This window comes from Pan troglodytes, chromosome 2, assembly GCF_028858775.2.
Source record: "Pan troglodytes isolate AG18354 chromosome 2, NHGRI_mPanTro3-v2.0_pri, whole genome shotgun sequence".
Taxonomy (NCBI): Eukaryota; Metazoa; Chordata; class Mammalia; order Primates; family Hominidae; genus Pan; species Pan troglodytes.
In genome coordinates, this window is record NC_086015.1 from 94,648,548 (window position 1) to 94,662,129 (window position 13,582).

The window sequence follows — 13,582 nt, forward strand, 5'->3', positions numbered from 1 at the left end:
GAAAATGTGGCACAAATACACCATGGAATACTAGGCAGACATAAAAATGATGACTTCATGTCCTTTGTAGGGACATGGATGAAATTGGAAATCATCATTCTCAGTAAACTATTGCAAGGACAAAAAACCAAACACTGCATGTTCTCTTTCATAGGTGGGAATTGAAAAATGAGAACACATGGACACAGGAAGGGGAACATCACACTCTGGGGACTGTTGTGGGGTGTGGGGAGTGGGGAGGGACAGGACTAGGAGATAGAACTAATGCTAAATGACGAGTTAATTGGTGCAGCACACCAGCATGACACATGTATACATATGTAAGTAACCTGCACATTGTACACATGTACCCTAAAAATAAAAGTATAACAATAATAAAATAAAAAAATAAAGAAGGGTTCAACTCTATGAGATGAATGCACAAATCACAAAGACGTTTCTCAGATTGCTTCTGTCTAGTTTCTAAGTGAAGATATTTCTTTCCAATACTGGCCAAAAAGTGTTCCAAATATCCACTTGCAGAGTCCACAAAAAGAGTGCTTCAAAACTGCTTAATCAAAAGAAAGTTACAACTCTGTGAGTCAAATGTACACATCACAAAGAAGTTTCTCAGAATGCTTCTGTCTAGTTTTTATGTGAAGATATTTCCTTTTCCACCATAGGCCACAAAGTGCTCCAAATATCCACTTGCAGATACTACAAAAAGAGAGTTTCAAAACTGCTCAATCAAAAGAAAGTTTCAACTCTGTGAGATGAATGCACGCATCACAAAGAAGTTGCTCAGAATGCTTCTGTCTAGTGTTTATGTGAAGATATTACCTTTTACACAAGAGCATGCAAAGCACTCCAAATATCCAATTACAGATTCTACAAATAGAGTGATTCGAAACGGCTCAATCAAAAGAAAGTTTCAACTCTGTGAGATGAATGCACGCATCACAAAGAAGTTTCTCAGAAAGCTTCTGTCTAGTTTTTATGTAAAGATATTTCCTTTCCACCATAGGAAACAAATTGCTCCAAATATCCACTTGCAGATTCTACAAAAGGAGGGTTTCAAAACTGCTCAATGAAAAGCAATGTTCAACTCTGTGAGATGAATGTGCACATCACAAAGAAGTTTCTCAGAATGCTTCTGTCTTTTTTTTATGTGAAGGTATTACCTTTTACACTAGATGCCAAAAAGTGCTCCAAATATCCACTTGCAGATTCTACAAAAAGAGTGTTTCAAAACTGCTCAATGAAAAGAAAGTTTCAACTCTGTGAGTTGAATGCACACATCACAATGAAGTTTCACAGAATGCTTCTGTCTAGTTTCTATGTGAAGATATTTCCTTTTCCACCGTAGGCCTCAAAGTGCTCCAAATATCCACTTGCAGATTCTACAAAAAGATTGTTTCAAAACAATCAAAAGAAAAGTTCAACTCTGTGAGATGAATGCACACATCACAAATAATTTCCTCAGAATATTTCTGACTAGTTTTTATGTGAAGATATTTCCTTTTCCACTAGAGGACATTAAGCGCTCCAAACATCCACTTGCAGATTCTACAAAAACTGTGTTTCAAAACTTATAAATCAAAAGAATGGTTGAACTCTGTGAGTTGAATGCACACATCACAAAGAAGTTTCTCTGAATGATTCTGTCTAGTTTTTATATGAAGATATTTCCTTTTCCACCATACACCTCAAGCTGCTCCAAATATACATTTGCAGATCATACAAAAAGACTGTTTCAAAACTGCTCAATCAAAAGAAAGGTTCAACTCTGTGAGATGAATGCACACATCACAAAGAAGTTTCTCAGTATGCTTCTGTCTAGTTTTTATGTGAAGATATTTCCTTTTTCACTGTAAGCTGCAAAATGCTCCAAATATCCACTTGCAGATACGACAAAAAGAGTGTTTCCAAACTGCACAATGAAAGAAAGGTTGACCTCTGTGACATGAATGACACACATCAGAAAGAAGTTTCTCAGAATGCTTCTGTCTAGTTTTTATGTGAAGATATTTCCTTTTCCACTATGGGCTGCAAAGCACTCAAAATATCCACTTGCAGGTACCACAAAAAGAGAGTTTCAAAACTGCTCAATCAAAAGAAAAGTTCAATTCTGTGAGATGAATGCAGACATCACAAAGAATTTTCTCAGAATGCTTCTGTCTAGTTTTTATGTGAAGATATTTGCTTTTCCAGCACAGGCCTCAAACCACTCCAATATCCACTTTCAGACACTACAAAAAGACTGTTTCCAAACTGCTCAATCAGAAGAAAGTTTCAACTCTGTGAGTTGAATGGACACATGAGAAAGAAGTTTCTCCAAATGCTTCTCTGTCGTTTTTATGTGAAGATATTTCCTTTTCCACCATAGGCATCTATGTGCTCCAAATATCCACTTGCAGATTATACAAAAAGAATGTTTCAAAACTGCTCAATCAAAAGAAAGGTTCAACTATGTGAGATGAATTCAGTAGAGGCTGAAAAGCCCTCCAAATATCCACTTGCAGATTCTACAAAAAGAGTGTTTCCAAACTGCTCAATCAAAGGAAATGTTCAATTCTGTGAGGTGAATGCACACATCACAAAGAAGTTTCTCAGAATGCTTCTGTCTAGTTTTTATGTGAAGATATTTACTTTTGCACTAGATGCTGCAAAGCTCTCCAAATATCCAATTGCAGATATTCCAAAAAGAGTGTTTCAAAACTGCTCAATCAAAAGAAAGTTTCAACTCTGTGAGATGAATGCACACATCACAAAGAAGTTTCTCACAAAGCTTGTGTCTGGTTTCTATGTGAAGATATTTCCTTTTCCACCATAGGCCTCAAAGTGCTCCAAATATCCACTTGCAGATTCTACAAAAAGAGTGTTTCAAAACTACTCAATCAAAGGAAAGGTTCAAATCTGTGAGGTGAATGCACACATCAGAAAGAATTTCCTCAGAATGCTTCTGTCTAGTTTTTATGTGAAGATATTTCCTTTCCACTAGAGGACGTGAAATGCTCCAAACATCCACTTGCAGATTCTCCAAAAACTGTGTTTCAAAACCTCTCAATCAAAAGAATGGTTCAACTCTGTGAGTTGAATACACACATCACGAAGAAGTTTCTCAGAATGCTTCTGTCTAGTTTTTAAGTGAAGATATTTCCTTTTCCATTATAATCCACAAAGTACTCCAAATATCCACTTGCAGATTCTTGAAAAAGACTGTTTCCACTCTGCTCAATCAAAAGAAAGTTTCAACTCTGTGAGATGAAAGCACACATCACAACGAAGTTTATCAGAAATTTTCTGTCTAGTTTTTATGTGAAGATATTTCCTATTTCCTCTTAGGCCTCATGGGGCTTACAAATATTCCTTGGCAGATACTACAAAAAGTGTGTTTGAAAACTCCTCAATCAAAAGAAAGGTTCAACTTTTTTGGATGAATCCACGCATCACAAAGTAGTTTATCAGAATGCTTCTGTCTAGTTTTTATGTGAAGATATTTCCTTTTCCACCATAGGCATCAAAGCACTCCAAATATCCACTTGCAGATTCTACAAAAAGAGTGTTTCAAAACTCCTCAATCAAAAGAAAGGTTCAACTTTTTTGGATGAATCCACACATCACAAAGCAGTTTCTCAGAATGCTTCTGTCTAGTTTTTATATGAAGATATTTCCTTTTCCACCATAGGCCTCAAAGCGCTCCAAATATCCACTTGCAGATTCTACAAAAAGAGTGACTCAAAACTGCTCAATCAAAAAAGAGGCTCAACTCTGTGAGTTAAATGCAAACCTCCAAAGAAGTTTATCAGAATGCTTCTGTCTAGTTTTTATGTGAAGATATTTCATTTCCCACCACAGGCCTCAAAGTGCTCCAAATATCTACTTGCAGATCCTACAAAAAGACTCTTTCCTAACTGCTGAATCAAAAGAGACCTTCAACCCTGTGAGTTGAATGCACAGGTCACAGAGAAGTTTCTCAGCATGCTTCTGTCTAGTTTTTATGTGAATATATTTTCCTTTTCAATATAGGCCTGAAAGTACTCCAAATATAGATTTGCAGATTCTACAAAAAGACTGTTTCCAAACTGCTCAATCAAAAGTGAGGTTCAACTCTGTGAGATGAAAGCATACATGATGAAGAAGTTTCTTAGAATGCTTCTGTCTAGTTTTTGTGTGAAGATATTTCCTATTTCACCATAGGCCTTAAAGGGCTCACTAATATCCCTTTGCAGATTCTACAAAAGGACTCTTTCAAAACTACTCAGTCCAAAGAAAGGCTCAAATCAGTTAGATGAATGCACAAAACACAAAGAAGTTTCTCAGAATGCTTCTGTCTAGTTTTAAGTGAAGATATATCCTTTTCCACCACATGCCTCAAAGCACTCCAAATATCCACTTGCAGATTCTGAAAAAGAGTGATTCAAAACTGCTAAAAGGAAAGGTTCAACTCTGTGAGATGAAAGCACACATCACGAAGCAGTTTAACATAATGCTTCTTTCTATGTGAAGATACTTCCTTTTGCACCATAGGCCTAATAGCACTCCAAATATCCACTTGCAGATTCTACAAAAAGAGTGTTTGTAAACTGCTCAATCAAAAGAAAGATTCAATGCTGTGAGATGAATGCACACATCACAAAGAAGTTTCTCAGAATGCTTCTGATTATTTTTCTTTGTGAAGATATTTCCTTTTTCATGATAGGCCTCAAAGCACTCCAAATATCCATCTGTAGATATTACAAAAAGACTGTTTGCAAACTGCTCAATGAAAAGAAAGTTTCAACTCTGTGAGATGAATAAACACATCACAAATAAGTTTCTCAGAAAGCTTCTGTCTAGTTTTTATGTGAGTATATTTCCCATTACCCCATAGGCCTCAATAGGTACACAAATATCACTTTGCAGATTCTACAAAACAACTGTTTCCATACTGTGCAATCAAAAGTAATGTTCAACTCTGTGAGATGTGTGCACACATCTCAGAGTACTTTCTCATAATTCTTCTGTCTTGCTTTCATGAGAAGATATTTCATTTTCCACCATAGGCCTCAAAGTGCTCCAAATATCCTCTTGAAGATTTCACAAAATAGTTTTTCAAAACTGCTCAATCAAAAGAAAGGTTCAACTCAGTGAGATGAATGCACACATCACAACGAAGTTTCTCAGAATGCTTCTGTCTAGTTTTTATGTGAAGATATTTCCTTTTCCACTATGGACCACAAAGAGCTCCAAAATATCCATTTGCAGATAGTACAGAACGACTGTTTCCAAACTGATCACTCAAAAGGGAGGTTCAAATCTCAGAGATAAATGCACACATCACAAAAAAGTTTCTCAGAATACTTCTGTCTGTTTTTTATGTGAAGTTGTTTCTTTTTCAACACAGGCCTCAAAGCACCCCAAATATCCCCTTGCAGATTGTACAAAAAGACTGCTTCCACACTGCTCAATCAAAAGAAAGGTTCAACTCTGTGTGATGAAAGCACACATCACAAAGAAGTTTCTCACAAAGTTTCTGTCTAGTCTTTATGTGAATATATTTCCTATTTCCCCATAGGCCTCAATGGGATCACAAATATCTCTTTGCAGATTCAACAAAAAGAGTGTTTCAAATCTCCTCAATTAAAACAAAGGGTGAACACTGTGAGATGAATGCACACTTCACAAAGTAGTTTCTCAGAATGCTTCTGTGTAGTTTTTATGTGAATATATTTCTTATTCCACGAAGGACCTCAAAGCGCTCCAAATTTCCATTTGCAGATACTACAAGAAGATTGTTTCCAAACTACTCAATCAAAAGAAAGTTCAACTCTGTTAGATGAATGCACACATCACAAAGAAGTTTCTCAGAATGCTTCTGTGTAGTTTTTATGTGAGGAGATTTCCTTTTCCACAATAGGCATCAGAGTGCTCCAAGTATCCACTTGCAGATTCTACAAAAAGATTGTTTCAAAACTACTCAATAAAAAGAAAGATTCAACTCTCTGAGATGAATGGATCCATCACAAGGAAGTTTCTCATAATGCTTCTGTCTAGATTTATGTGAAGATATTTCTTTTTCCACTATAGGCCTCAAAGCGCTCCAAATATCCATTTGTAGATACTACAAATGGACTGTTTCCAAACTGCTCAATCAAAAGAAAGGTTCAACTGTGTGAACTGAATGCACACATCACAAAGATGTTTCTTAGAATACTTCTGTCTAGTTTTTATATGACGATATTTTTTTTTTCACCGTAGGCCTCAAAGCACTCCAGATATCCATTTGCAGATAATACAAAAAGACTTTTTCCAAACTGCTCAATCAAAGGAAAGGTTCAACTCCGTTAGATGAATGCACACATCCAAAAAAGTTTCTCAGATTGCTACTGTCTAGTTTTTATTTGAAGATAACTCCTTTTCCATTGCAGTCCTCAAAACGCTTCAAATATCCACTTGCAAATTCTACAAAAAGAGTGTTTGCACTCTGCTGAATCAAAGAAATGTTCAACTCTGTGAGATGAATGCACACATCACAAAGACGTTTCTCAGAATGCTTCTGTCTGGTTTTTAATTGAAGATATTTCCTTTTCAACCATAGGCCTCAAAGTGCTGCAAATATCCATTAGCAGATTCTACAAAAAGAGTGTTTCAAAACGGCTCTATCAACAGAAAGTTTCAACTCTGTGAGATGAAATAACACATCACAAAGAAGTTTCTCATAATGCTTCTGTCTGTTTTTTTTGTGTGAAGATATTACCTTTTCTACCATAGGCCTCAATGCACTCCAAATATTTGTTTGCCAATACTACAAAAAGTCTCTTTCCACACTGCTCAAACATAAGAAATCTTCAGCTCTGTGAGTTGAATGCACACATCACAAAAAAGTTTCTCAGAATGCGTCTGCCTAGTTTTTATGGGAAGATATTTGCATTTTTACCTTAGGCCTCAAAGTGCTCCAAATATCCCTTTGCAGATTCTAAAAAACGATGGTGCCCAAACTGCTCAATCAAAGGAAGTTTCAACTCTGTGAGATAAAACCACACATCACAAAGTAATTTCACAAAAAGTTTCTGTCTAGTTTTCATGTGAAGATATTTCCTGTTTCCCCAGAGCCCTCAATGCACTCACAAGTAGCCCTTTGCAGATTCTGCAAAACGAGTGTTTCCAAACTGCTCAATCAAAAGAAATATTCACCACAGTGAGATGAATGCACACATCACAAAGAAGTTTCTCAAAATGCTTCTGTCTAGTTTTTGTGTGAAAGTATTTCCTTTTCCACCATAGGCCTCAAAGCACTCCATGTATCCACTTGCAGATTATACAAAAAGATTGTTTCAAAACTACTCAATAAAAAGAAAGATTCAACTCTCTGAGATGAATGGATCCATCACAAAGAAGTTTATCATAATGCTTCTGTCTAGATTTATGTAAAGATATTTCTTTTTCCACTATAGGCCTCAAAGCACTCCAAATATCCATCTGCAGATACTACAAATGGACTGTTTCCAAACTGCTCAATCAAAAGAAAGGTTCAACTCTGTGAGCTGAATGCACACCTCACAAACTAGTTTCTCAGAATGTTTCTGTCTAGTTTTTATTTGAAGTTATTTCCTTTTCCATCACAGGTTGCAAAGCACTCCAAATATCCACTTGCAGATTCTACACAATGGGTGTTTACAAATTTCCCAATCAAAGGAAATGTTAAACTCTTTGAGATGAAAGCACACATCACAAAGAAGTTTCTCAAAATGCTGCTTTCTAGTTTTTATGTGAAGATATGTCCTTTTCCACTATAGGCCTCAAAGCGTTTCAGATATCCACTTGCAGATTCTACAAAAAGAGTGTTTCAAGACTGCTTAATCAAAAGAAAAGTTCAACTCTGTGATATGAATGCACATATCACAAAGAAGTTTCTCAGAATGCTTCTGTCTAGTTTTTTAGTGAAGATATTTCCTTTTCCACTATAGGCCCCAAAGCGCTCCAAATATCCACTTGCAGATTCTACAGAAAGACTGTTTCAAAACTGCTCAATCAAAAGAAAGATTCAACTTTGTGAGATGACTGTAAACATCACAAAGATGTTTCTCAGAATGCTTCTGTCTAGTTTTTATGTGAAGATATTTCCTTTTCCGCTATAGGCCACAAAGTGCTCCATTTATCCATTCGTAGATTCTGCAAAAAGAGTGTTTCCAAACTGCTCAATCAAAATAAAGTTTCATCTCTTTGAGATGAATGCACACATCACAAAGAAGTTTCTCACAATGCTTCTGTCTACTTTTTGTGTGAAGGTATTTCCTTTTCCATCATAGGCCAAGAGGGCTCCAAATATGGAGTTCCAGATTCTACAAAAAGATTATTTAATAACTGCTCAATTAAAGAAAAGGTTCAACTCTGTGAGCTGAATGCACACATCACAAATAACTTTCTCAGAATGCTTCTGTCTAGTTTTTATGTGAAGATATTTCCTTTTCCACCTTAGGCCTCAAAGTGCCCCAAATATCCACTTGTACATAGTGCAAAAAGAGTGTTTAAAAACTGCTCAGCCAAAAGAAAGGTTCAACTCTGTGTGTTGAATGCACACATCACAAAGACGTTTCTTAGCATGCTTTCTTCTAGTTTTTATGGGCAGATATTTCCTTTTGTGCCATAAGCCTCAAACTGCTCAAAATATACATTTGCAGATACAACAAAAAGACAGTTTCCAAACCACTTAATCAAAAGAAAGGTTCAACTCGGTCAGTTTAATGCACACATCACAAAGAAGTTTTTCAGAATGCTTCTGTGTAGTTTTTATTTGAAGATGTTTCCTTTTCCACCACAGGCCTCAAAGCGCTCCAAATATCGACTTGCAAATTTTACAAAAACAGTGGTTTAAAACTGCTCAATTAAAGAAAGTTTCAAGTATGTGAGATGAATGCACACGTCACAAAGAAGTTTCTCAGAATATCTGTCTAGTTTGTATGTGAAGATATTTCCTTTTCCAGTAGAGGCCTCAAATTGCTCCAAATATCCCCTTGCAGATTCTACAAAAAGTGTGTTTTAAAACCGCTCAATCAAAAGAAAAGTTCAACTCTTTGAGATGAATGCGCACATCACAAAGAAGTTGCTCAGAATGCTTCTGTCTGGTTTTTATGTGAAGATATTTCCTTTTCCACTAGAGATGGCAAAGCGCTCCAAATATCCACTTGCAGATTTTAAAATAAGAGTGTTTCAAAACTGTTCAATGAAAAGAAAGGATCAAATCTGTGAGATGCATGCACACATCATAAAGAAATTTCTCAGAATGCTTCTGTCTAGTTTTTATGTGAAGATATTTCCTTTTCCTCTATAGGCTGCAAAAGTTCCAAATATCCACTTGCAGATTCTACAAAAAGAGTGTTTCAAAACTTGTCCATCATTAGAAAGGAACAACTCTGTGAGTCCAATGCACCCATCATAAAGAAGTTTCTCAGACTGCTTTTGTCTAGTTTTTATGTGAAGATATTTCCTTTTCCACCATACTCCTCAAACCGCTCCAAATATCCATTTGCTGATACTACAAAAGGACTGTTTCCAAACTGCTCAATCAAAATAAAGGTTCAAATCTTTGAGGTGAATGCACACATCACAAAGAAGTTTCTCAGAATGCTTCTATGTAGTTTTTATGTGAAGATATTCCTTTTCCAGTAGAGGCTGAAAAGTGATCCAGTTATCCACTTGCAGATTCTACAAAAAGAGTGTTTCAAAACTGCTCAATCAAAACAGATGTTCAATCTGTGAGTTGCATGCACACATCAAAAATAATTTTCTCAGAATGCTTCTGTCTAGTTTTTATATGAATATATTTCCTTTTCCACAATAGACCACAAAGCGCTCCATATATCCACTTGGAGATTCTACAAAAAGTGTTTCAACACTCCTCAATCAAAAGAAAGGTTCAACTATGTGAGATGAATGTGCACATCACAAAGAAGTTTCTCAGAATGCTTCTGTCTAGTTTTTATGTGAAGATATTTCCTTTTCCTCTATAGGCTGCAAAAGTTCCAAATATCCACTTGCAGATTCTACAAAAAGAGTGTTTCAAAACTGCTCAGTGAGTGAGAAGTAAGTTTCAGGTCCATGAGATGAGCGCACACATCACAAAGAAGTTCCTCAGAATGCTTCTGTCTGGTTTTTATTTGAAGCTATTTCCTTTTCCACCATAGATCTCAAAGCGCTCAAAATATCCACTTGCAGATTCTACAGAAAGAGTGTTTCAAAATTGCTCAATCAAAAGAAACATTCAGCTCTGTGAGATGAATGCAGGCAACACAATGGAGTTGCTCACAATGCTTCTGTCATGTTTTTATGTGACTATATTTCCTTTTTCACCATAGGCATCAAAGCACTCCAAATATCTATTTGTAGATTCTATAAAAAGACAGTTTCCAAACTGCTCCCTCAAAAGAAATGTTAAACTCTGTGAGATGAATGCACACATCATAAAGAGGTTTCTCAGAATGCTTCTATCTAGTTTTTATGTGAAGATACTTCCTATTTCACAATAGGGCATAAACAACTCACAAATATCTCTTTGCAGATTCTATGAAAAGACTGTCTCTAAACTTCTCAATGAAAAGAAAGGTTCAACTCTGTAAGATGAAATACACATCACAATGAAGTTTCTCAGATTGCTTCATTCTAGTTTTTATGTCAAGATACTTCTTTTTCACCATAGGCCTCAAGCGACTCAGAAATATCCCTTTGCTTATTTTACAAAAAGACTGTTTCCAAACTGCTCAACCAAAAGAAAATCTCAACTCTGTGAGAGGAATGTAGGCATCACAAAGAAGTTTCTCAGCTTGCTTCCGTCTAGTTTATATATGAAGATATTTCCTTTTTCACCATAGGCCTCAAGGCACTCCAAATATCTATTTGCAAAGTCTACAAAAAGACCGTTTCCAAAATGCTCAATCAAAAGAAACGTTCAACTCTGTCAGATGAAATCATACCTCACAAAGTAGTTTCTCAGGAATGTTCTGTGCAGTTTTTATGAGAAGATATTTCCTATTTCTCCATAGGTCAAAATGGGCTCACAAATATCCCTGTGGAGATTCCACGAAAAGACTGTTTCCAAACTGGCCAATCAAAAGAAACGTTCTGCACTGTCAGATGAATGCAAACATCACAAAGAAGTTTCTCTGAATCCTTTCTAGTTTTTATGTGTACATATTTCTTTTTCCTCATAGGCCTCAAACGGCTCCAAAATATCCATTTACAGATTGTAGAAAAAGACTGTTTCCAAACTGCTCAATCAAAAGAAAAGTTCAACTCTGTGAGATGAATGTAGGCATGACAAAAAAGTTTCTCTGAATTCTTCTGTCTAGTTTTCATGTGAAAATATTTCCTATTTCATCATAGGCCTCAAAGCACCCCAAATATTGATTGGTGGATTCCACAAAAAGAATGTTTCCAAACTGCTCAATCAAAAGACAGTTTCAACTTTGGGAGATGAATGCACACATCCCAAAGAGATATCTCAGAATGCTTCTGTCTTTTTTTTTTATGTGAAGATATCTCCTTTTTCACCATAGGCCTCAAAGTGCTCTAAATATCCATTTGCAGATTCAACAAAAAGAGCGTATCAAACTTGCTCAATCAAAAGAAAGTTTCAACTTGGTGGGATGAATGCACACATAACAAATAAGTTTCACGGAATGCTTGTGCCTAGTTTTTATGTGAAGATACTTCCATTTTCACCATAGGCTTCAAAGCACTCCAAATATAAATTTGCAGATTCTACAAAAACACTGTTTCCAAACTGCTCAATACAAAGAATGGCTCAACTCAGTCAGATGAATGAACACATGGCAACGTAATTCTTGAGAATGCTTCTGTTGAGTTTTTAGTTGAAGATATTTCTTTTTTCAACACAGGCCTCAAAGCGATCCGAATATCCATTTGCAGATTCTACAAAAAAGACTGTTTCCAAACTGCTAAATCAAAAGAAATATTCAAATCCATGAGATGAAAGCCCACATCAAAAAGAATTTTCTCAGAATGCTTCTGTCTAGTTTTTATGTGAAGATATTTCCTATTGAACCATAGGCCATAAAGGGCTCACAAATATCCCTCTGCAGATTCTATGGAAAGACTGTTTCCAAACTGCTCAATCAAAAGAAAGTTTCAACTCTGTTAGATGAATGCACAAATCACAACGAAGTTTCTCTGAATGCTTCTGTCTAATTTTTATGTGAAGATATTTCTTTTTCACCATAGGCCTCAAACAGCTCGGAAATATCCCTTTGCAAATTGTACAAAAAGACTGTTTCCAAACTGCTCAGTCAAAAGAAAGGTTCAACTCTGTGAGATGAATGCAGGCATCACAAAGAAGTTTCTCAAAATGCTGCTGTCTAGTTTTTATGTGAAGATATTTCCTTTTTCACCATAAGCCTTAAACCAGTCACAAATATCCCTCTGCAGACCCTACAAAAAGACTGTTTCCAAACTGTTCCATCAAAAGTAAGGTTCAACTCTGTGAGATGAATGCACACATTACAAAGAAGTTTCTCAAAATGCTTCTGTCAAGTTTTTTTGTGAAGATATTTCCTTTTTCAACACAGGCCTCAAAACGCTCCTAGTATACATTTGCAGACACTACAAAAAGACTGTTTCCAAACTGCTCAATCAAAAGAAAAGTTCAACTGCATGAAATGAAAGCCCACATCACAAAGCAGTTTCTCAGAATGCTTCTGCCAAGTTTTTATGTGAAGACATTTCATTTTTCACCATAGACCTCAAAGCACTCCAAATATCCATTTACAGATTTTACAAAAAGAGTGTTTCCAACCTGCTCAATCAAAAGAAAACTTCAACTCTGTGAGTTGAATGCACACATCCCAAAGATGTTTCTCAGTGTGCTTCTGTCTATTTTTTATGTGATGATATTTCCTTTTTCACCATAGGCCTTAAACCGGTCAGAAATATCCCTCTGCAGATACTACAACAAGACTGTTTCCAAACTGCTGCATCAAAAGAAATGTTTCTACTTTGTGAGATGAATGCAAACATTGCAAAGAAGTTTGTAAGAATGTTTCTCTCTATTTTTTATGTGAAGATATTTCTTTTCCACCATAGGCCTCAAACGGCTCAGAAATATCCCTTTGCACATTGTACAAAAGGACTGTTTCCAAACTGCTCAATCAAAAGAAAGGTTCAACACTGTGAGATGAATGCACCATCACAAAGAAGTTTCTCCGAATGTTTCCATCTCGTTTTTTTGTGAAGATATTTCCTTTTTTACCATAGGCTTCAAAGCGCTCCAAATATCCATTTGCAGATTCCACAAAAAGAGTGTTTCCGACCAGCTGAATCAAAAGAAATATTCAACTCTGTGAGATGATAGCATATATCACACAAAGTTTCTCAGAAATCTTCCTTCTAGTTTTTATGTGAAGATATTTCTTTTTCACCATGGGCCTCAAACAGTTCTGAAACAATCCTTTGCACATTGTACAAAAAGACTGTTTCCAAACTTCTCAGTCAAAAGAAAGGTTCAACTCTGTGATATGAATGCACACATCAAAAAGAAGTTTCTCAGAATGCTTCCGTCTAGTTTTTATGTGAAGATATTTCCTTTTTCACCATAGGCTTCAAAGTGCTC